The sequence below is a fragment of the Diceros bicornis genome, chromosome 23 (genome assembly GCF_020826845.1).
Source record: "Diceros bicornis minor isolate mBicDic1 chromosome 23, mDicBic1.mat.cur, whole genome shotgun sequence".
In the NCBI taxonomy this organism is placed as follows: domain Eukaryota; kingdom Metazoa; phylum Chordata; class Mammalia; order Perissodactyla; family Rhinocerotidae; genus Diceros; species Diceros bicornis.
This window is the reverse complement of record NC_080762.1, coordinates 26651903-26673578: the sequence shown is the minus strand read 5'-3', so window position 1 is coordinate 26673578 and position 21676 is coordinate 26651903. Positions and strand designations below refer to the sequence as shown.

The 21676-nt window shown below is 37.5% G+C and overlaps 1 protein-coding gene and 1 pseudogene across 2 annotated transcripts in view; both read left to right on the top strand.

Annotated features, from left to right (window-relative positions):
- AFG1L (AFG1 like ATPase) overlaps positions 1-21676 on the top strand; it is a 185993-nt gene that overhangs the window by 7578 nt on the left and 156739 nt on the right. Inside the window, exon 1 of one of the 2 annotated variants that reach the window (XM_058566510.1) lies at positions 21540-21669. The exons of the other annotated variant lie outside the window; for it this stretch is intronic. The gene's annotated coding sequence lies outside the window, so the exon portion shown is untranslated. Of the gene's footprint in view, positions 1-21539; positions 21670-21676 lie in introns of those variants that run through there. 2 annotated transcript variants of the gene reach the window in all.
- Positions 11944-12258, top strand: LOC131420478 (large ribosomal subunit protein eL42-like; annotated as a pseudogene).

The window sequence follows — 21676 nt, the reverse complement described above, 5'->3', positions numbered from 1 at the left end:
TTAAGTAGGCTGAAATTCAAGCATTTCCGTAACTTCTCCCCTTTCATCTTGAATCTTTCCCCAGGCACAACATATATAACTCGAGTCCTCATTGCACTTATGACAGCTCTTTAAACATATCAAGACTGATAATGTTCATTTATTTACTCATTAATGTATCAAATTATTGGATGCCTCCTTATCCCAATTCCAACAACTTTTAAAACATCCTTCTATTTCTCCCGTTCATCCATTCATTCATTTGTTCCCCAGATATTTCTTGGTGCCATCTATATGCAAGATACAGGATGCTGGGATGTTGTTACTCTCTTCTCAATGTCAGCTGTCCCTTGTCCTGTCAGTCAAATCTCATGACATGGTTTCTAGATCCTTGAACTACTTCCTTTCTTGAGATTACAATCTACTTTATGAATGTCACTCTGAAAATGTAGCCCCCATATCTCAGTATATTCCTTCAGCTATGTCAGGCTAGAGCAGTATTATAGATTATCTTTTCTGTTTCCTGTTGCATTAACTTTTGGTGGCCAGCTCATCTTCGTGTCTCACCTTAAGACTCCTAGGGCTGTTAAGACAGGTCTCTCCAGTTTGTATTTGATTAGTTATTTTTTTCTATTTAAAAAATAAATTATTATTTTTTTAATTTTATTTATTTATTTTTTCCCCCAAAGCCCCAGTAGATAGTTGTATGTCACAGCTGCACATCCTTCTAGTTGCTGTATGTGGGACACGGCCTCAGCATGGCTGGAGAAGCGGTGTGTTGGTGTGCGCCCGGGATCCAAACCCGTGCCGCCAGCAGCAGAGCGCGCGCTTAACCGCTAAGCCACGGGGGCCGGCCCATATTTTTAATTATAAAAATACTACATGTGCATAGTAGAAAATACAGAATGGACAACTACTGTTAACTTTATTTTTTTATTTTTTATTTTTTTAAAGATTTCATTTATTTATTTTTCCCCCAAAGCCCCAGTAGATAGTTGTCTGTCATAGCTGCACATCCTTCTAGTTGCCGTATGTGGGACGCGGCCTCAGCATGGCCGGAGGAGCGGTGCGTCGGTGCGCACCTGGGATCCGAACCCGGGCCGCCGGCAGCAGAGCGCGCGCACTTAACCGCTAAGCCACGGGGCCGACCATGTTAACTTTATTTTTATTTTTTAAGTATACTTATTGAAGTATAAGGTTCATTTAGAAAAGTACACAAATGATAAGTGTAAAGGCCGATGTGTTTGCATAAACAGATCTGTATAATGCAACCTAAATCAAGGAGTGACACATTTGTAGTGCCCAGAGGCCTCCCATTGTGCACCTTCCAAGTCACCAGCTTTTTACTCGCAATGGTAATCAACATCTTGATTTATATTCCTATTGATTTATCCATTCATCTGTTGATGGACACCTAGGTTGTTTCCATGTCTTGGCTATTGTAAATAAAACTGCAGTGAACATGGGGGTGCAGATAGCTTTTCAAGATAGTGATTTCATTTCCTTTGGATAAATACCTAGAGATGGAATTGCTGGATTCTATTTCTTAATGAGTTGTAGGAGTTCTTTATATATTTTGGATATGAATCATCCTTTGTCAGATATATAGATTGAAAATATTTTCTCCCAGTCTGTGGCTTGCATTTTAATTTTTTTAGTGGAGTCTTTAGTTATTATTTTTTAAAAATAGTTTTATTTTATTTATTTATTTTTTTGAGGAAGATTGGCCCTGTGCTAACATCTGTTACCAATCTTCTTCTTTTCTCATTTTTTCTCTCCAAAGCCCCAGTAGATAGTTGTGTATCATAGTTGTAGCGTTGTAGCTCTTGTTTGTGGGACGCAGCCTCAGCATGGCTTGACAAGCAGTGCGTTGGTCCACGTCCGGGATCTGAACCTGTGAACCCCGGGCCGCCAGAGTGGAATGCGTGAATTTAACCACTACACCACCCGGCCAACCCAAGTGGAGTCTTTTAATGAACAGAAGTTCTTAATTTTAATGTAGTCCACATAGCAGCCTTTTTTTGTGTGTCCTATTTAAGAAATCTTTGTTTACCTTCAAGTCATGAAGGTATTTTTAAGTTATCTTTTAGAAGCTTTATTGTTTTACTTTTCACATTTAGATCGATGATCCATCTGGAATTAATTTTTGCGTATGATGTTAGGTTTGGGTCAAGATTCATTTTTTTCCATATGGCTATCCGGTTGACCCAGGAACATTTTTTGAATAGAGATCTTTTTTCCAGGCCACTGTAGTGCCACTTTTGACATAAATCAAGGCAACCATATATATGTGGGCTTGGATTTTGTTCCATTGGTCTACTCTTGTGGCAATACTACACTGTGTTAATTCTTTAGCTTTATAAGTCTTAATATCTGGCTGTATAAGTCCTCCAGCTTCGCTCTTTTTCAAGAATTACTAGACTGGAGCTGTCTGGTACCATAGCCACTAGCCACAGGTGGACACTGAGTACTTGAAATGTGGCTAATGTGACAGGGGAACTAAATTTTTAATTTTATTTAATTTTAGTTAACTTAAATATAAATTTTAAAAAGATATTTGATTCAGCTATGGAAAACTTTTATTTTTAATAGATTTTATTTTTTAGAGCAGTTTTACGTTCATGGCAAAATCAAGCAGAAGGTACAGAGATTTCCCATATATCTCCTGCTCCCACACATCCATAGCCTGCCTCATTATCAATATAGGTATTCTTTGAATGACTTGGGAATGTTAATCTACTTTCCCAACTGTAGATTTTGTTAAGTTTGAATATAGATTAAGTATTTCCAATAAAAATTTAGCATCCAAATTGAGGTATGTTCTCAGTGTAAAAATACATACTGAATTTTGAAGAGTTAGTATGAAAAAATAGACTGTAAAATATCTTATTAAAATTTTTAAGATTTTTATTACATGTTGATTACAGTTCTTGATGACAAGAACTGTGAAGCGTCTAAGATTTTACCCTGATTGCAGGATAACATGTTAACCTGCCATGGTTTCATGAGTGTTGGCAGAAGACATGAAATTCCTGGATTATAGACAAAGAATTTTATTACTCATGGCCCAGCAGGCAACGTGAGCTTCATGTTTGCCTCAGTTCCCCTTGCCTCTCAAACCCTGTGGGGATGATGCAGAGGTTGGTACAGGTGGATGCCTGCATATTTAGCAGGTTTGTGTCACAGCTGAGAAACCCTGAGCTTAGGAAACCCTATTTTTTATAAGGGGGCTGCAAGCAAACTCAGCTTTTGAGCTGGAGGAGGACATTATTATACTGGACAGCAACAGACATTATTGAGAAGATGATCTAGGACAAAAGCTATCTGTGCTTCTACTCACAGGTGTGCAGAAATGCAAAAGACCTATGAAAAATTGTCTTCCAACAGTTGAAATGATAGTTTGTATATGTTGGATTAAATAAAATATGTTACTGCAATTAATTTTACCTCTGTTAAAAAACTTAAAAAAAATTTAGCTATTAGAAAATTTTAAATTATATGTGTTGTTCAGATTATATTTCTTTTGTACAACACTGGTATGGGCTATTCTAGGTCCTTTGCATTTCCATATAAATTTCAGAATCATTTTAGGAATTTCCTCAAAAATATATGCTGGGATTTTTTTTTAAGTGGAGTAAAATTTGTCTAGAGTGAAATCCACAAATCTTAAATGTATTATTCAATGAGTTTTAGCAAATGTATTCACCATGTTAATTGCACTCAATGAAGATACAGAATAGGAGTTGACAAACTTTTTCTGTAAAGGGCTAGATAGTAAATATTTTATGCTTTATGGGCCTTAGGGTCTCTGTCACAACTTTTTCGTGCCCTTGTGGTGAAAAAGCATCCATAGATAATATATAAATGAATGAACACAGCTGGGTTCCAGTAAAACTTGGTTTACAAAAATAGTCAATGAGCTAGATTTGGCCCAAGGGCCATAGTTTGCTGACCTCTGATATAGATAGTAAAGTTCCCTCCTGCTCCTTTTAGTCATTCTTTATATCCTGTAGTTGATCACTGTTCTGATTTCTATAACCATAGATTAATTTTGCCACAGATTAATTTTTCTATCACTATAGATTAATTTTACCTGTTTTGGGAATTCATATAAGTAGAATTATATAATAGATACTCTGTTGTGTCTGATTTCTTCTACTTTACATGTAGATTTTTTTTTCCGGATTAACCTACTTGATTTCATATTTTAGCAGTTCATTTTTGTTGCTCGGTAGTATTCCATTGTATGAATATACCGGAATTTGTTTATCCGTTCTCTTGTTGATGGACATTTGAGTTCTTTCCAGCTGCTGCAATCTCATATTACTTACTTTGTGGGATATGTGTTTTCATTTCTCTTGGATATATAGGTAGGAATGGCATTTCTGGTTCATATGGTAAGTGTATGTTTAACTTTATAAGAAGCTACCAAACTGTTTTCTAAAGTGATTGTACCATTTTACACTTGCATCATCAATGTATGAGTGTTCTGGTTGCAATACATCCTTACCAACAATTGGGGTTGTCAGTGTTTTAAGTTTTAGCCATTCCAGAGTGTGAAATGATATCTTATTGTGGTTTACATTTGCATCTACCTAATGACCAAAGATGTTGAGCAATTTTTCATATGCTTATTGATCATTTGTGTATCTTCTTTTGTTGAGTATCTGATCAGCTCTTTTACCTCTTTTTAAATTGTGTTGTGTGTCTTATTTGTAGATGTTCTTTATGTATACTGGATACAAGTTTTTTGTCATATATATGTTCTGGGAATAATTTTTTCTTACTGGAGTTTTTTTTAAATTAATATTATTGAGATATAATTCACATTCCATAAAATCCACCCTGTTAAAGTGTACAATTCAGTGGTGTTTAGTATATTCACAAAACTGTGCAGCCATCACCACTAATTCCATAACATTTTTATCAATCCAAAAAAGATATCCCATACTCATTAGCAGTCACTACGCATTTCCCTCCTTCTCATCCCCCCTCCTCAACTGCCCCCAGCCCTTGGCAACCACTCATTTACTTTCCATCTCTATGGATTTGCATATTCTTGACATTTCAAATAAATGGAATCATACAATATGTAGTCTTTTATGTTGGCTTGTTAGCATAATGTTGAGGTTTATCCAAGTTGTATGTATCAATACTTCATTCCTTATTATAGCTGAATGATATTCTATTGTATGGATGAATATACTATATTTTATTTATTCATTCATTCATCTGTTGATGGACATTTGGCTTGTTTCCACTTTTTTGCTAATATGAATAGTGTTGCTATGAACATTTGTGTACAAGTATTTGTGTGAACATGTATTTTCATTTCTCTTGGCTATATACCTAGGAGTAGAATTGCTGGGTCATGTGGTAACTCGGTTTAACTTCTTGAGGAACTGTTACTGTTTTCCAAAGCATCTACATGATTTTATATTTCCTCCAGGAATATATGAGGGTTCCAATTTCTCCACATCCTCTCCAACACTCATTATTGTCTTTTTGATCATCACTCTCCTAGTAGGTGTGAAGTGCTATCTCATTGTGGTTTTGATTTGCATTTCCCTAATGGCATTGAACATCTTTTCATGTGCTTATTGACTTTTCATGTATCTTCTTTGGAGAGAGATCTATTCAAATCCATTTAAAAAATTGGGGTATTTGTCTTTTTATTGAGTTGTAAGACATCTTTATATATTCTGAAGCCAAGTTCCTTATTGGATATGTGATTTGCAAATATTTTCTCCCATTTTGTGGGTTGTGTTTTCACTTTCTTGATAATGTCTTTTGATATACAAATGTGTTAATTTTGCTGAAGTCCAGTTTATTTTTTCTTTGATTGCTTTTGCTTTTGATGTCATATCTAAGAAATCATTGCCTAACCCAAGGTCATGAAGGTTTACAATTATGTTTTCTTTTAATCATTTTGTAGTTTTAGCTCTTACATTTAGGTTTTTGATCCATTCCTACTGGGATTTAATTGTGATTCATTAAGTCTGAGTTTCACAGGTGATTGTGATGTCTAGATAGGTTTGGGCTGAGGAAGTCCACAGCTGTTAAAAGAGTCGATCAGGGATTGGCAAACTTTTTCTGTAAAGGGCTGGATAATAAATGTTTTTGGCCTTGCAGGCCATATGTCTCTGTCGCAACTACTCACCTCTGGTATTGTAGTGTGAAAACAGCCATAGACAATACATAAACTAATGAGCACGGCCGATGTGGCCTACCGGCCAGAGTTTGCAGACCTCTGGACTAAATAAATATTCATGTATACTTTCTTTTTTGGGTTAGAATTTTTTTATGTATTCACATTTTTTTTTTTTTTAATTTGAGGAAGATTGGCCCAGAGCTAACATCTATTGTCAATCATCCTCTTTTTTTTCATTTTTTCTCCCCAAAGCCCCAGTACATAGTTGTATATCCTGGTTGTAGGTCCTTCCAGTTCTTCTATGTGGGACGCCACCTCAGTATGGCTTGATGAGCAGTGAGTAGGTCCATGCTCAGGATCCCAACCAGCGAGCCCCGGGCTGCCGAAGCAGAATGCATGGACCACTACACCTTTCCTCTTTTATTATATATTAAATTATTCCATAAACTTCTTTTTGGAATGTCCATTCAGAAATCTTTTGATTATAGTGTTTTATATTTATTTTCACATCTAATAGGCAAGATCTCCCTTATTACTTTACCTCTTCATGATTTTCTATGAATTTTGGATTAGGATTTTGTTGGAACTGTATTTAATCTCTAAATTAATTTGTAAAGAATTGCCAATGTTATGGTGTTGAGCCTTTCTTTCCAGTAACATTGTGTGTCTGTTTTTCCAAATTTTCATTTATGCCTTTGAGAAAGATTTTATTTCATATAGATCTTACAAGTTGATTGTTAATATCCTTCTTTATTCTAGACTTTTTATTGTAATTGTTAGTGGGATCCTTTTTTTTTTTAAATTGTATTTTCCAACTGCTTATTTTTAGTATGTTAGAAAGATAAAGCTGTGAAAATATTTTTCCAGTATCCTTCTTCTTTGCTTAAGAGGGGGCGTAATCAAGCCACTGCATTCTTTAAAAGTCATCAGCGGCTTCCTGTTGCCTTCAGGATGAAATTCACACTGCTTATCATTGCAAGGCCCAGTGTCACCTGGTTCCTTTCTACTTCTCCAGTAACCCAACTCTTGCCCGTCTCTGCCTTCCACTTTATATCAGTCATACTGAGCTTTTTTCATTTTCTTTAGTGTGCCACACTCTTGTGTTTGGGAGCCTTCTCTCAGGCTAATGCATCTCCTTCCCTCCTTTCCATCTTTCCCTGGCTAACTCCTGTTGGTCCTTTGCTCTAAGTTGAAACATCATTTCCTCTGAGTACCCTTCCTTAACTCCCTCAGCTAGGTTACTAGCTTTGGCTCTGTGATCTTCTAGCATCCTCTTCTTCCCTGTACCACACTTTATTAAAGTTGTTTATCTACTTGTTTGTATCTCTCCCAGTGCACTGTTAGTATTTTGAGCGCAGTTACAGTGTCTGTCTAGCTCATCACTGGTTGTATTCGAAGTTTTTAGCACAGAGCTTTGCACTTTATAGATGTTTTATAATTATGTGTGAAATTATTTGTTGCTTATCAAATTCTTCTATTTAATAGATTTTCAATTGATTCTTTTCAGTATAATTAAGTTTTTGAGCCTAAATGCACCTTAGTTAAATTTTATCCAATTTTTTTAGCATATCAGCATCATCTTGAATCATGATGTGATCCAGCATTGATTTGTCTCTCAACCTTGTGTCGTCTTATATTTGAGGGCTAGATCATTATGTCTTCACTTAGTGCCAAATATATTAATATTTGTTCTCAAAGCTCAAAAAGGTGTACATAAATCTAGTTTGACAAAATTCTTAAAAGCCAACTGTGAAATATAAGGGCTTTTAGATTTATATGGAAAAGAATTTCTTTCCTCTAACACTTCAACTTTGGACTTTTAATAGAAAAAAGCTGCTGGTGGGTTTTGGAAGTGTGTCGTTTATTAGCAGAGGCAGGTTGACCCCACAGTGCAGGCAGGGCAGAGCTCTAGTGGCGCCTGAGGAGGGTGGAGACCCAGGAGGAGCGGGTTGTTGGTTGCTCCAGGAGGCTTGAGTACTTCAAATTAGAGGGCCTGAGAGAGGTCTGTGTTTTGATTTTCTGTTGCCTGGCTACGACAAATGGGAACACAGCCTTCACTTGTCTGTAATATTATGGTGGTTTTAATGAGCGCGACATCCTGGTGGTTTGGGGTCACTTAGCTTCAGATCCTGTCTTGGTCATTCACTTAAGTTTCCTACCTTTTTAAGGTATTTTAGTTTCCTCATTTGTAAAGAATAACAATATTTACTTCAAACTGTTTTGGAGAAGTAAGATAATATATAGAAAGTGCTGTCTGTTTGCTAGGTACATAGTAGGCACTTATTCATGTTAGTTTTCTTTTTCTTTACCTTTCAGAATTGTGTCACGTATGAATTTTCAAATGAATGCAAGTTTGGCAAAGAAAACCTTAAGTTGTTAAAATTGACATAAAGCATATAGCTTTTCTGGGTTACATAAATACCTCCTGTAGTCTGTGGATTTTTTTATAACTTCCTTAATTATTCTATTGAAGTAAACACACATAATGCCTTGAAATAGATTCATCACAGATTACATTGAATATTTCTGGACATACAACTGTCTAGGAAGGAATAATGCAAAAAGTTTTCTTTACCTTGGAAACTCTTTAAATTTGTATGGTCATGTGTCATTTTGCATATCTTCAATTCTTTCCTTTAATCATAGGATCTTTTCAAGCTGAGAAATCCTTACAGAATGTTTTTGAGCTGAACCCCACTTTACTGACAAGTTGTATGTAAAATTTCTGCGCGTTAAACCACATTGTTACTGATTTTGAGTATGAAGCTGGAGATGGATTCTCAAAAAATATTTAACCTCAAGTATTAAAACAAAAAGCCTTAAGGATGAAGCAAACCTTTAAAATAACATTTCTGAAAGGGAAAATGCTTACTTTCTGTTGAAACAGTTTGGTCCACCATTTTGCTTAGGTCTCTAAAGAATATCTATAAGGTATTAACTATCTATCTTTGTGTAGAATTAGAAATCCATTCCAATTTAAAGCACCAAAGAGCACAAAGGCCACATGTCCCCTTTGCTATTATCACTTCAGCTCTATGAAAACAGTGTCAACACAGTTAAACTTCTTGACATATGTGTTAGGGTTCCCCAGAGAGACAGAACCAATAGGATGTATATACATTTAGAAAGAGATTTATTATTAGGAATTGGCTCACGTAATTAGGGAGGCTGACAAGTCCCAAGATCTGCAGTCAGCAAGCTGGAGACCCAGAGACCCGGGAGAATCAGTGATGTAGTTCTGCTCTGAGTCTGAAGGCCTGAGAACCAGGAGAGCCAATAGTGTAGTTTTAGTCCAAAGACTAGCAGGCTCAAGACCCAGGAAGAGCTGATGTTTCAGTTGGAGTCCAAAAGCAGGAGAAAACCAATGTCCCAGTTTAAAGGCAGTCAGGCAGCAGGAGTTCCCTCTTACTCATGGGAGGGTCAGCTTTTGGTCTTTTCAGGCTTTCAACTGATTGGGTGAGGCCCACCTACATTAGGGAGAGCAATCTGCTTCACTCAGTCTACTGATTCAAATGTTAATCTCATCCAGAAATACCCTCACAGACACAACTAGAATAACGTTTGACCAAATGTATGGGCACTCCATGGCCAAGTCAAGTTGACACATAAAATTAACCATCCCAACATACGTCAAGATTGATTGTCCTCTGTGTGTCAACAGCATTTCCCTTCATGTTCTTAAAATACTTGCAGCAGTCCAGGTATCCTGATTTCACAGGTAAAAGTATAAAGGCAGGAAGGAATGGGTTCCTGTCCTGGTCTTCTTTTGAAGAGCACTGGGGAAAACTTGGGCAGAAGCTGACTTCTCCTTAGGCATATTGGCTAGGATGGTGATCACATGCCCAATCTGCCTTGGAGAATGGCATTAGCATGATTGAGAGTCGAAATGGTGGAGTTAGGAGATGAATCCAGAGACTATGACTCCAGAGCCCATGCTCCTTCCACTGTAACATCTGGCTCCCTGCTGTATCTGGGGGTACAAATGCTAGCCTAGCCACTACCTGGCTATAGGAACATGGACAGCTTACTTACTTAGCCCCACTATGCCAAGGTTTCTTCATCTTTAAAGTAAAGATAATATTGGTACCTACCTCATAGGGTGGTTGTGAAGATTAAATGAGTTAATGTGTATAAAGTACTTAGAAAAGCACCTGGCACTTAGTAAGTACTCAGTAAAGGTTAGTAATTGTTGCTGCTGCTGTTATTATCTACACGATCTTGGCCAGTTTACTTATACTGCAGTGCTAACTCTCTAGTCCAAATCCAGACATCTCTGAACTGGACTATTGTTATAGTTGCCTAACTAGTCTCTCTGCTTCCACTTTGCATTTTCTACAAAACAGAATAGTCTATCAGAAAATAAATCAAATCGTGTCACACCCCTGATCAAAGCCTTCTACTTGTTCTTAATCCTACTTATAAAATCCACACTATTTACCATGTCTTAGAGGACCCTACATGATCTGGTCCTTGCTCTCCTTTCCAGCTTCATCTTATAACACATTCCACCTTGTTCATTTAGATCAGCCGCATAAACTTTCTTTCTCTTTCTCGAAAATGTGAAGGTTATTTCCATTTTCACTTTAGGGTTTTTCCCCAGCTCTTCCCTCTGCCGGGGATGATGTTCTCCCAGATCTTCTTCAGGGCTGACTCTTTTTGGCATTCAGATGTCAACTTAAATCCACAGGGAGGCTTTTCCTCATAATTTATAGGAACCCCCAGTCATTCGAATCTACCAGAGTGCTTCTCAAACTTCAGTGTGCATATGAAACACCTAGATATTTTGTTAAAAACGCAAATTTTGATTCAGACCCCTGGGCTGGGGCCTGAGATTCTGTATTTCTGTTTCCCAGCTCCCTGGGGATGCCCATGCTGTTAGTCAGAGGCCCTAAGATATCACTCTTTTTTATTTTCATCTATGTACTGATCACTACCTGATCCTTTCTGCTTCTTTATTTAATTTTTTGTCTATCTTCCCTTTTGACTTCACTTTTGACTGGGGTGAAGGCTCCACAAGGAAAGGAATTTGTTTTAGTGTTTTTTCACCAGTGTCAAGAGTAGTACCTGAGATATAGTTGGTTCTCAACAAACATGAGTAAATGAATGAACAAATTTATCCGTGGCTTTTTTTAGTTATTTGTATAACAGGATGATTGTGAGGAGTAGTAAAAATAATCATGTTACTTAACCTAGTCTCTGGCACACAGGTGCTCGGTAAATGTGAGCTGCTATTAATAGATTTTCCTTCTAAAACTCTAAGTTTTGACTATTATTTTTAAAACAGTGGTTCTTAACCAGTTTTTGTTCACAAACTTGTTTGAAAATCTGAAGGAGGCTGTAGTATGTTTAGAGATCTTGCCTCAGAGAAAATACACACACACACACATACACACACACATAATTTTAATTTCAAAAGGCTCCCAGGTCCCCACCTCCCACCCTCCCTCAGCCCATCATAGCCCCTTAGTCAAGACCTTGTTCAAAAAAACTCATGTGTATATAACAATTCTTGTTAGGGCTATTAGTGACAATTTGTTTTTTTTCTAATTTCTTTTATAATTGTGCTGTTGAGTTGCCTCTTCTTTCTGCGTTGTAGGCTACCATGTGCCATTAAGAAGAGCATAATTGTGGTTTATTATATTATTTATTAATGTAGTGAGATTAGTTAAGTGGAGCCTATTAGCATAGACTGCAAGACTGCAGAACTTCAGAAGAATTTTTTTGTTCTAGACTTCTGTCTTAAGATGAAAACTTAAAAATTGGGGGAAGTTGCTTTCTTTCTTTCCCTGCCAATAGCGCCCCTGCAAACAAATATGGTGAACATTCCTAAAACCTGCCAGACTTCCTGTAAGAAGTGTGGCAGGCACTAAACTCAAAAAGTGACACAGGACAAGAAGGGCAGAGACTCTCTGTATGCTCAGGGAAAGCAGCCTTATGACAGGAAGTAGAGAGGCTACAGTGGGCGGACTAAGCTGATATTCCAGAAAAAGGCTAAAAGTACAAAGAAGATTGTGCTGAGGCTTGAATGCATTGAGCTCAATTGCAGATCTAGAGAATGCTGGCCATTAAGACATGCAAGCATTTTTGAACTGGGAGGAGATAAGAAGAGAAAGGGTCAAGTGATCTAGTTCTAAGCTTTATCTTTTGTTTTATGATTAAGACAATAAAATCTTGAGGTTATGTTCATTTCAAAAAAAAAAAAAATATGGGGAGTAATCAAAGCAATCACAAATACATTCAAAGCCTAGGAAAACTCGTTTTTTTCCTGGGAGAAAAAATAAGAGTAATTGTTAAAATACTATCTAGGAAGTTATAATAGATTATTCTGATGCTGGGACATCATGATATTGACTAAATCTTATAGCAAGTGGGCTGCAAACTTGGTTTACAAAACTTAGTTTAGGAGAAAGTAGTGAAATAAGGTACAAAATTGGGGTATTAGAACAGCGCAGACTTTTTGGGCCTCTAAAATCTTCCATTTATGTTTGTAGATTAGTGTGTGGATCTTGAGAATGGCATTTTCCCACTGTCCATTTGGAGTACAATAAGACAAATTAATACAAATCAAAATAATATGGCAGCAGCATCACATAATTTGTGTACACTGATGTAGTAACAGATTTAATTTAGTGCAGCTTTTGAGAAGTCTTTTGTGTTTCAATTTATACAGCTGCTATCCAGGCCTAAGCTGGCCAATCTCTCAGCCTTGAGTGTCTTGCCTGACTGATTCTCTTTCTCTCTCTTTTTTTAAAGACTTTATTTATTTATTTTTTTAGAACAGTTTTAGGTTCACAGCAAAATTGAGAGGAAGGCACAGACATTTCCCATATATCCCCTACCCCTACACGTGCATAGACTCCCCCATTATCAACATCCCCTGTAAGAGTGGTGCATTTGTTACAATTGATGAACCTACATTGACACATCATAATTACTCCAAATCCGTAGTTTACATTGGGGGTCACTCTTGGGGTAGTGCATTCTATGGGTATGGACAAATGTATAATGACATGTATCCCTCATTATAGTATCATACAGAATATTATCACCACCCTAAAAATCCTCTGTGCTCTGTCTATTTAACCTTCCTCCTTACCTCCGCCCACTTTGCCTACCACTTATCTTTGTACTATCTCCTTAGTTTTGCCTTTTCCAGAATATCATATGGTTAGAATATATGACCTTATAGTATGTAGCTTTTTCAAATGGACTGTTTCACTTAGTTATATGTGTTTACGTTTTCTCCATGTGTTTTCATGGCTTGGTAGCTCATTTCTTTTTAACATCGAATGGTATTCCATTGTCTGGATGTACCAATTTATTTAAATCTACTCACTTACTGAAGGACATCTTGGTTGCTTCCAAGTTTTGGCAGTTATGAACAAAGCTGCTATAAACATCCGTGTGCAGGTTTTTGTGTAGACATAAGTTTTCAGCTCCTTTGAAATACCAAGGACCATGATTGCTGGGTCATATGGTAAGACTATGTTTAGTTTTGTAAGAAGCTGCCAAACTGTCTTCTAAAGTGGCTCTACCATTTTGCATTCTCACCAGGAATGAATGAGAGTTCCTGTTGCTCCACATCCTGTCTAGCATTTGTCCGTGTTCTGGATTTTGGCCATTCTAATAGGTGTGTAGTGGTATCTCATTGTTGTTTTAATTTGCATTTCCCTGATCACATATGATGTGGAGATCTTTTCATATGCTTCTTTGCCATCTCTATATCTCCTTTGGTGAGGTGTCTGCTAAAGTCTTTGGCCTAGTTTTTAATTGGATTTTTTGTTTTCTTGTTGTGAGTTTTAAGAGTTCTTTGTGTATTTTGGATGACAGTCCTTTATCAGGTGAGTCTTTTGCAAATATTTTCTCCCAGTCTGTGGCTTGTCTTCTTTTTTTTTTTTGTGAGGAAGATCAGCCCTGAGCTAACATCCATGCCAATCCTCCTCTTTTTGCTGAGGAAGACTGGCCCTAAGCTAACATCTATTGTGGCTTGTCTTCTAATGAGACCATGGCATTGTCTTTTGCAGAACAGAAGTTTTTAATTTTAATGAAGTCCAGCTTATCAATTTTTTTCATGGTTTTGTGCCTTTGATATTGTATCTAAAAAGTCATCACTATATCCAAGGTCATCTACCCAAGGTTTCTCCTATGTTTCCTGTTTCTCCTATGTTATCTTCTAGGAGTTTTATAGTTTTGTGTTTTACATTTAGGTGTGTGATTCATTTTGAGTTAATTTTTGTGAAGGGTGTGAAGTCTGTGTCCAGATTCATTTTTTTGCATTTGGATGTCCAGTTGTTCCAGCACCATTTGTTGAAAAGACTGTCTTTGCTCCACTGTATTTGCCTTTGCTCCTTTATCAAAGATCAGTTGGCTGTATTTATATGGGTCTATTTCTGGGCTCTCTATTCTGTTCCTTTGATCTAATTGTCTGTTCTTTTGACAATACCACACTGTCTTGATTATTGTAGCTTTATAGTAGGTCTTGAAGTTGGGCAGTTTCAGTTGTCCAATTTTTGTCTTCTCTTTTAATGTTATGTTGGATATTCTGGGTATTTTGCCTCTCCATTTAAACTTTAGAATTATTTTGTCAGTGTCCACAAAATAACTTTTTAGGATTTTGATTGAGATTGCACTGAATCTACAGATCAAGTTGGGAAGAACTGACATCTTGACAATATTAAGTCTTCCTATTTATGAACATGGAATATCTCTCCATTTTTAAGTTCTTCTTTGATTTTGTTCCTCAAAGTTTTGTAGTTTTCTTATATAGATCTTTTACATATTTTGTTAGATTTATACCTAAGTATTTCATTTTTTTGAGGTTCTAATGTAAATGACATTGTGTTTTTAATTTCAAATTCCACTTGTTCATTGCAGGTATATATGAAAGCGATTGACTTTTGTATATTGACCTTGTATCCTGCACCTTGCTCTAATCACTTATTAGTTCCAGGAGTTATTTTCTTGATTCTTTGGTATTTTCTACATTGACAATCATGTCATCTGTGAACAAGGAGTTTTATTTCTTCCTTCCTGATCTGTATACCTTTTATTCCCTTTTCTTGTCTTATTACATTAGCTAGGACTTCTAGTATGATGTTGACAAGGAGTGATGAGAGGGACATCCTTGCCTTGTTCCTGATCTTACTGGGAAAGCTTCTACTCTCTCACCATTAAGTATGTTCTTGGCTGTAGGTTTTTTGTAGATATTCTTTATCCAGTTGAGGAAGTTACCCCTATTCCTAGTTTACTGAGGGTTTTTATCATGAACAGGTTTTGGATTTTTTTTGAATGCTTTTTATCAATAGAATGCCTCTATTGATATGATCATGTCAATGATCAGACAGTGTCTTTGTCTGATTTTGGTATTAGGGTAATGCTGTCCTCGTAGAATGAGTTAGGAAGTGCTCCTTCTGCTTCTCTCTATAATTTTATATTTATAATTATACAGTATATTTTATAGTTTTAATATATAATTTATAGTAAATACATATATAGTAAAAATACCAGAGTACATTATACATAGAAAGATCTTTTTTTCTTGTTTTTTAATACTTTTACTAAATCTCTTATTATATCATGAAACTTGTTTTTTGGTTATATATATATGTGTATGTATATTGGGTCATGATATAAAAAGAGGGTCCAAAAATTTGAAAGCCACTGATTAAAGGACAAGTGAATGCATTAATAGTCCTTGGTGGAATAAGAAATAGCTCTTAAGCTGTAACCTAGAGAAAGAGAAAAGGATGGAGGTAATACAGGTGAGTTGGAATTCTGGTGGTAGGGAACTGAGGAACCTTGAAGGGTAGATGAGATTCTGTGGAGGAGTTAGACTGGCAGAGAGTTGGAGGAGGAGGATGTCCAGTCAGGGAATCTGTATGAACAAGGCAAGACTATGAAATGAAAGAATGGAAAATGTTTGAGACACAGTAAGTAATCCAATTTGACAAGAAGGCAACCCACATTGTAGAATCTACCTTTGCATTTTCCGTTCTACCAAGCTTCCTAACATTTCTACTTTTGCCTATCCTAATTTGGGCTTTTGTTATTTCTCATTTGGAATAGTTTTATAACCAGTTTCTCTGTACCCAGATTCATTTTACTTGCTACTGCCAGTTAATCTTGATACAGTACTGCTGCAATTTTTGTCCCTCCACGGCTACTTAAAAAAAAAAAAAAACTTAGATATTCCCTATTACCCATTACATATGGTAGGTATGCAATCATTTCTTGGATGCCTTTTGGAGAGTAGAGGGAAAGTAGTATTGAAATGCAGGCTGGGGCCCTATTATGGATTCCTTGAATCCCAGAATGAGAATACTGTCTGTGTTGGGGATCCCCAAGACTACCCCCAGTTTTGCTAATTTGCTAGGAGGACTCACAGGACTCAGCATATAGTTGTACTCACACCTATGATTTATTACAGTGAAAGGATACAAAGTACAATCAGCAAAGGGAAAAGGTATGTGAGGCGAAGTCCGGAGGAAATTAGGTGCAAGCCTCCAAGAGTCTTCTCCCAGTGGAGTCACATGGAGCATGCTTAATTCTTCCAGCAATGAACTGTAACAACAGGTGTGAAATATTATCTACCAGGGAAGCTCATTCGAGACTCAGTGCCTAGGGTTGGGGGGTGGTCACGTAGGCGCTTTACATAGCGCATGCCGAAATTCTGGACTTGTAGAAGGAAACTAGGTGTTCAGCATAAACCACATTGCTTGTACATGGTACAAACATTTGGGCACAATGAGTCACTCTTAGCATTTCTGGGAATGGTGGGAACCCTCTTGGAATCCAGGTTCCCAGCCAAGGGCACATGTTGGCAAGCTAAGGACAGTAATCTCAGGCCTGCCGTGTTAACTCTTTTCTGCACACTATTCATACTTAATGTGATCTTTTAAGGTGGGGAAGTGGCCTTAGGGGCTGCTTTGGAAATGGGAGTGTTGCCACACAAAATTGGGGTTCTCTTGCCTGATGTGCAAGAGATACAGATCAGCTGTATTCTGTGAGATCGATCTGCAGGGAGAGGGGGCCGTGTGCCCTTAGATCTGTCTCCCTGTTTCTGGGTTTGGGGCGAAATTTAAGAGGTTAGGAAGTACAGACTGGCACGTGGAAATGCTGGCGGGACAGATTTTGATTAGTGCTTCAAGCACTTATGACAGGGTTCTAAACGTTTATGATGAGGTTCTAAACTTTAATGATGAGGTGGGAAAGGAATTTTAACACTAGGTCTTCCCTAATGAAGGATTCCTCGCTTCTGATAGGAGTCCAAGTTTTTATTTTTTACTTTTTATTTTATTGAGGTCATATTGGTTTATAACATTGTGTAATTTCAGGTGTACATTATTATATGTCAGTTTCTGTATAGACTGCATCGTGCTGCTCACCACCAATAGTCTAGTTTTTATCTGTCACCATACGTATGTGCCCCTTTACCCCTTTTGCCGACCCCCCCCACCCCCTTCCTCTCTGGTAACCACTAATCTGTTCTCTTTATTCATGTGTTTGTTTATCTTCCACATATGAGTGAAATCATACAGTGTTTGTCTTTCTCTGTCTGGCTTATTTCACTTAACATAATACCCTCAAGGTCCATCCATGTTGTTGCAAATGGGACGATTTTGTCTTTTTTTATGGCTGAGTAGTATTCCATTGTAATATATACCACATCTTCTTTATCCATTCATCAGTCGATGGGCACTTGGGTTGCTTCCAAGTCTTGGCTATTGTGAATAATGCTGCAGTGAACATAGGTGTGCATAGATCTTGTTGTGTTGTTGATTTCAAGTTCTTCAGATAAATACCCAGTAGTGGAATAGCTGGATTGTATGGTATTTCTATTTTTAATTTTTTGAGAAATCTCTATACTGTTTTCCATAGTGGCTGCATCAGTTTGCATTCCTGCCAGTAGTGTATGAGGGTTCCCTTTTCTCCACATCCTCTCCAAAACTTATTTCTCATCTTGTTAATTATAGCCATTCTAACAGGTGTAAGGTGATATCTCATTGTAGTTTTGATTTACATTTACCTAATAATTAGTGATGAACATCTTTTTCATGTGCCTGTTGACCATCTGTGTATCTTCTTTGGAAAAATATCTGTTCATATTCTCTGCCCATTTTTTTTTTTTTAATTTGCCCCCAAAGCCCCAGTAGATAGTTGTATGTCATAGTTGAACATCCTTCTACTTGCTGTACGTGGGATGCGGCCTCAGCGTGGCGGGAGAAGCGGTGCGTTGGTGCGCGCCTGGGATCTGAACCCGGGCCACCAGCAGTGGAGAGCATGCACTTAACCGCTAAGCCATGGGGCCGGCCCTCTGCGCATTTTTTGATTGGGTTGTTTGTCTTTCTGTTGTTGAGTTATATGAATTCTTTATATATTTTGGAGATTAACCCCTTGTTGGGTATATGATTTGCAAATATTTTCTCCCAGTTGGTGGGTTGTCTTTTCATTTTGTTCATGATTTCCTTTGCCTTGCAGAAGCTTTTTAGTCTGATGTGGTCCCATTTGTTTATTTTTTTCTTTTGTTTCTCTTGCCTGAGTAGACATGGTATTTGAAAAAATGCTGCTAAGACCGATGGCAAAGATTGTACTGCCTATGTTTTCTTCTGGGAGTTGTACAGTTTCAGTTCTCACATTCAAGTCTTTAATCCATTTTGAGTTAATTTTTGGGTATGGTGTAAGATAATGGTCTCCTTTCATTCTTTTGCTTGTGGCTGTCCAGTTTTCCCAGCACCATTTATTGAAGAGACTTTCCTTTCTCCATTGTATGTTCTTGGCTCCTTTGTTGAAGATTAGCTGTCCGTAGATGTGTGGGTTTATTTCTGGGATTTCAATTCTGTTCCATTGATTTGTGTGTCTGTTTTGTGCCAGTACCATGCTGTTTTGATTATGATAGCTTTGTAGTATATTTTGAAGTCAGGGGTTGCAATGTCTCCAGCTTTGTTCTTTTTTCTCAGAATTGCTTTGGCTATCTGGGGTCTTTTGTTGTTCCATATAAATTTTAGGGTTCTTTGTTCTATATCCATGAAGAATGTCATTGGGATCCTGATTGGGATTGCATGGTATCTGTAGATTGCTTTAGGTAATATGGACATTTTAACTATGTTTATTCTTTCAATCCATGAACATGGAATAGCTTTCCATTTCTTTATGTCTTCTTCAAGTTCTTTCAATAGTGTCTTCTAGTTTTCAGTGTATAGGTCTTTCACCTCCTTGGTTAAATTTGTTTCTATATATTTTATACTTTTTGTTGCAATTGTAAATGAGGTTGTATTCTTGACTTCTCTTTCTGCTAGTTTGTTATTAGTGTATAGAAATGCAACTGATTTTTTCAGTTGATTTTGTACCCTGCAACTTTGCTTTAGTTGTTGATTATTTCTAATAGCTTTCTGGTGAATTCTTTAGGTTTTTCTGTGTATAGAATCATGTCATCTGCAAACAGCAGGAGTTTTACTTCTTCCTTTGCAGTCCGGATACCTTTTATTTCTTTTTCTTGCCTAATTGCTCTGGCAAAAACCTCCAGTACTATGTTGGATAGGAGTGGCGAGAGTGGGCACTTTTGTCTTGTTCCTGTTCTCAGAGGGAAGGCTTTTAGATTTTCGCCATTAAGTATGATGTTGGCTGTGGGTTTGTCATATATGACCTTTATTATGTTGAGGTACTTTCTTTCTATACCCATTTTATTGAGAATTTTCATCATAAATGGATGTTGGATCTTGTCAAATGCTGTCTCTGCATCTATTGAGATGATCCATGTGATTTTTATTCCTCATTTTGTTAATGCAGTATATCACATTGATTGATTTGCTGATGTTGAACCATCCCTGTGTCCCTGGTGTAAATCCTTCTTGATCATGGTGTATGATCCTTTTAATGTATTTCTGTATCCAATTTGCCAATATTTTGTTGAGGATTTTTGCATCTGTGTTCATCAGCAATATTGGCCTGTAATTTTCCTTCTTTGTGTTGTCCTTGTCTGGTTTTGGTATCAGGGTAATGTTGGCCTCATAGAATGAGTTAAGAAGCATTCTGTCTTCTTCAGTTTTTTGGAATAGTTTGAGAAGGGTAGATATTAAATCTTCTTTGAATGTTTGATAGAGTTCTCCAGAGAAGAGTGTGACTGTTAAGTTCTGGTCATGTCCTGGTCCTTTGGTTCCATGGGGAGGAGAATGTTAGGTTCTGTGGTCATTTCAGGTCAAGATTTTTTTTCTGCACATGCTCTGGCTATGTGACTTTGCAAATTTTCTGAAAGACAAGTCTTAGTCACTCTGTTGATAAGGAATGGGTCAGTTGAACTGGTCCTGGAGGGCCCACTGTTATAGGGGTGGTATGGGTGTGGGAATGAGGGAGATGTGAATAGAGTGTGACTTTGTGGCCCCTCTCGCCACTTTTCTCCTTAATAAATTTAGGATTACATGGAAGGTTTTGTATTACATGGAAGGTTTTGTATGTCAAAATGGTGCTGCTCTTAAAATTATGTTTGAAAACCATTCCTTTAAACAATGAGATAGGGGCCGGCCCCGTGGCTTAGTGGTTAAGTGCGCGTGCTCTGCTGACACTGGCAGCCCGGGTTCGGATCCAGGGTGCGCACCAACACACCGCTTCTCCGGCCATGCTGAGGCGGCGTCCCACATACAGCAACTAGAAGGATGTGCAACTATGACATACAACTATCTACTGGGGCTTTGGGGAGAAAAAGGAGGAGGATTGGCAATAGATGTTAGCTCAGGGCTGATCTTCCTCAGCAAAAAGAGGAGGATTGGCATGGATGTTAGCTCAGGCCTGATCTTCCTCACAAAAAATAAAAAAATAAAAAAATAAACAGTGAGATGAATTTCAAGCAAAATATTGATAAAACCATATTTGGATTTTAGCAAGATCATCCCTGTAGTTGATGAAAGATATTTTAGAGATTGTGGTAGTGGTAAATTTGGGGCAGTGTGGTAGGGGTAAATTTGGGGCAGAGGCAGGGAGACCAAGCCAGAGATAATTAGAGCCCCAGCTGGGGTGGTAGGATGAGGAATGAATGGGAGGAGGGAATGGAATAGAGAGTATTTACTGTGTAAAACTGAGTACCATTGATGATTGTGTCCAAATTCAAAAACAGAAACCATTTTAAGAGCCAAAGCCTCTATTTGGGATCAAAGAATTAACAATTCGGGGAGCATAGATTCAGGTAGAAACCCAAATGGTGTTCTGCTAGGGAGTCAAAGTCAGGGGCTTTTCAAGGCAAAGAAGGGAGATTGTATTACAAAGAATTTTAGTTGAAGTTGGAGACAAAAAGCTAGTCTTCATTGATTGACTATTGATTTTATCTTCAGAATGTCCACAATATTAATCTTTGTGATCAGGATGTCTGTTCTCCTGCTGATTTCTCAAACAATTGCTTATAAAACAACTCCCGTTTTGTCCCAGTCCAAAGGTTTGGCCCAGTCCAGGGTTCAAGACAGCAAGGCAGTTTCTCCAGAAGGGCAGCTTCGACTCTGTTTTAAAATGGTTCCACTACAGTCAATTTTGACAGTTGATTGGCTGAGGACCTGGTAAGGG